Genomic DNA, 2,942 nt, shown 5'->3' with positions numbered 1-2,942 from the left:
GTGCATGGCACTTCTCGACCGTGTCTCCGAGGGACAGTTGAACGAGCGACTCATGAATGCTGCCGAGTCGGACGGGCCAATAACTCGAACGTGTTCGGTCAGTTTTTTGAGCAAGAATCACAGCGTTACCTTACCTTCACCATGATACGGACTCCAAGTTCTTATGGCAGAGCACGAGGAGTTTCCTTCAATATGATGATGAGAATGGAAACCAGAAGCAGGACTGGGTCTTCGTAGTCCGAGATCATACTTATATATCAGTCACAGTAACGTAAGCATGAGACTTTTTGGTAGTGCCGGTGAACCAGATGGCCGCGACGAGGGAATCTGGGACGGAGGACTCGTAATATCTCTATAGATCTGGCAAAAGCGAAAGACCCCTAACATTAGGGGCTGACCACTGAGCTCACTCAGGCCCCGCTGGGCGGGCCAGAGTGGGTGCGAGCTGGAATTGCCATAGCTTATGGTTAGAGCAATAGGAAAGGGCCCAGCAGAGAGAACAGTCAGGATAACGAGCGCGGAGCCCACTTGGCAGGCGGCAGGAGCAGCGGGCAAGTGCTTGCTTGGTAGGCCAACAGCCCTGTGAACCGGGCGGGGCACTCGACGAAAGGGGGCACGCTGAGCAAGTACGCAAAATTGGCCCTGTGGAGCTTTCAAAAAGAAAAGCAAGGACCACTGCGGGAGGTCGGACCACGGACCGGAGGTAGTAGAACGTGATCCGCACCGGTCAATATTGGATCAAACAATAGGGGACCGTAGCACTGGCCTTTTTTCAAGACAATAGGTACTGTTCCCTACCGAGACAAGGGACACTCTCAACGGATCCTCCACGCGCTGGGAATACCATAGTTCTTCCGTGCGTCTTTATCGTGGCGGAAAGAGAACAAGAGGGAAAGACCCGTCCGACTCGCCCAGGGCTCGAGGGCGAGCCATACGAGAGTTTGAGTCGAATTCTGTTTATGTTCTCGGTTTGGGTTCGGGCCCCTCTCGATCTTTTGCGTATAAGGGAAGGGGGAAGGAGTCTAAATCTATGGACATTAATGAACCACCATTGATGGACGCTGCACATGACACGAGAAATTCGACTCGACGGTCCGGTGCTAATAGAAGTCGCTTACTCTCCGTCTAGCGAAGGTGCCAGATCCTTAAAGTAAAGTATCTATCAGCCTAGTGTACCAACCACGTGGTACGACGGGCACTCAAAGACCTGGCGAATGAGGGCCCACCCCACTCAAGAGTGCTTATGTCATATGGGAACTCTCGGCTGGAAACAATCCTTATGGTTTTTATATCCGGTTAGAATAATAAGAAAGAATCAAAGTCCAGGTTGGTTGGTGAGCCTAGTGATAGGATACTATCTAGCTTGGTTCGGAGAGCACTTGTTGGGTTTCAGATTAGTTTTTTGCTAAATGTTACGGCCTAAATGCTGAACTATTGACCCTAATTGTTCGGATGGGCGTTCACCCCAAAGTGTTCCCGGACTGCATGCATACATCTGTAAGTATCTTAGTGCAACATGGCAAATTTCATTGAGAGGAATCAACAAAGAAAAGAAATCTTCTCCGGGTGACAGGACCGCCCCGGTAGTGTGGCTTCTCTACCGAGCAGGAAGCCACAAAAGCATTGTGCTCTTGTTACTGATCTTTTAGTAGGCTAAGTTGCCGAATTCTGAAATCACTACAGGCACAGTGCAGGAAATTGTGGTCCTCAAAACAATGTGTCCCCATGATCATTTTACATCACAATATCTTTTTCTTCTGGTTATGCATTTTCCTCTGCATTTTTCTTTGTATTTCATTTACGGAATCGTCCGGGCAGAAACGGGCAAGAATCTCTTCTGTCGTAGAGGCCTCGTCGAGTGCTTCCGCTACGCCAGGAGATGATGATCCAAGAAAAAACAAAGTGGGACGGAGAGACGCCGATGGAAAACAGGAGTTGAGGTCAGAGCCATCCACAAGCCACACCCCGCCGAACCCTTTTCCTGAAGCACCATCTATTGATTTCTTAGGGAAACGCATTAAAATGGTTCTTAAGTCCTGTTGAAATAGGTACCCGGCGGATCACCTATTACGCTCTACTTACTCGGATCTTCACCTTGAAACGGCGAGCGCGGAGAAACGGATCAAAATCGCCTAGGTCCTCGAAGATATGTCCAATTGAAGCCAAGATTTTCGGAGTAACAAAAGGGAGCAGCCCCATACCGACTTGATTATTCAAATCTGCGATTGGGAGCAGGATCACCTACGAAAAAGAAATTCACTGGTGTAGGTTTCTCTGCAGAAACCGAGGCCCCTACTTTCCTTCTAAGGGTAAGTCGGGGGAAAGAAGAGCGGGAACGAGGGCTTCTTTCACTGTTTCCCTAAGTTCAAAAGTGAATGAGGAAACGCTGTCTATGGTCTGGTTATAGCATCCCCTTTCTCAATTCCTTTCTGGTCAATAAGGATGGTTATAGCCAGCTTAGAAGGGAATTCTAAATGTAAGAAGTTGCTGGATGGTTTGCTCCAATGAAGAGGTACACCTAGGTAGGAGGGAGGGAGCTTTCCCACTTTGTAGACGAGTAGTTCTGCCACTCCGCGGTGGATAGGAAAGGGGTGGAGAAGGTTCATTTATCAGGAATCTACTTGTTGCATAATGCACATGCCACAAACGATAAAGTGGAAGCACACTCAGATCAAGAGGATGGTGAATTGATCAATAATCCCATGTCTTTTTTTGCTGAGAAATCTTGGATCAAGACATACAAGGCAGCATTGGTCAAACATAGGACCACCTAGGCTAGGTCATTCATTGCTTGGTCCGCTATATTCATTTTGTCTTCTAGTTCTCCACATGGACTTCCTACTACTCCGCTGAATCTCTCATCTGAGAAAGTAGGTCACCTAGGTCGGGTAAAGCAGCGTAGATAAGGCTGGAGTTTATGAACAAGTTGATGTCTACTAGGG

The 2,942-nt window shown here is 48.3% G+C and overlaps 1 pseudogene; it reads left to right on the top strand.

Moving 5' to 3' along the window:
• LOC119334184 overlaps positions 1-1,533 on the top strand; it is a 16,468-nt pseudogene extending 14,935 nt beyond the window's left edge.
• The last annotated feature ends 1,409 nt before the right edge of the window (positions 1,534-2,942 follow it).

This window comes from Triticum dicoccoides, chromosome 7A, assembly GCF_002162155.2.
Source record: "Triticum dicoccoides isolate Atlit2015 ecotype Zavitan chromosome 7A, WEW_v2.0, whole genome shotgun sequence".
NCBI lineage: Eukaryota > Viridiplantae > Streptophyta > Magnoliopsida > Poales > Poaceae > Triticum > Triticum dicoccoides.
The sequence above is the reverse complement of the archived record's forward strand: the minus strand, read 5'-3'. Positions and strand labels throughout refer to the sequence as shown.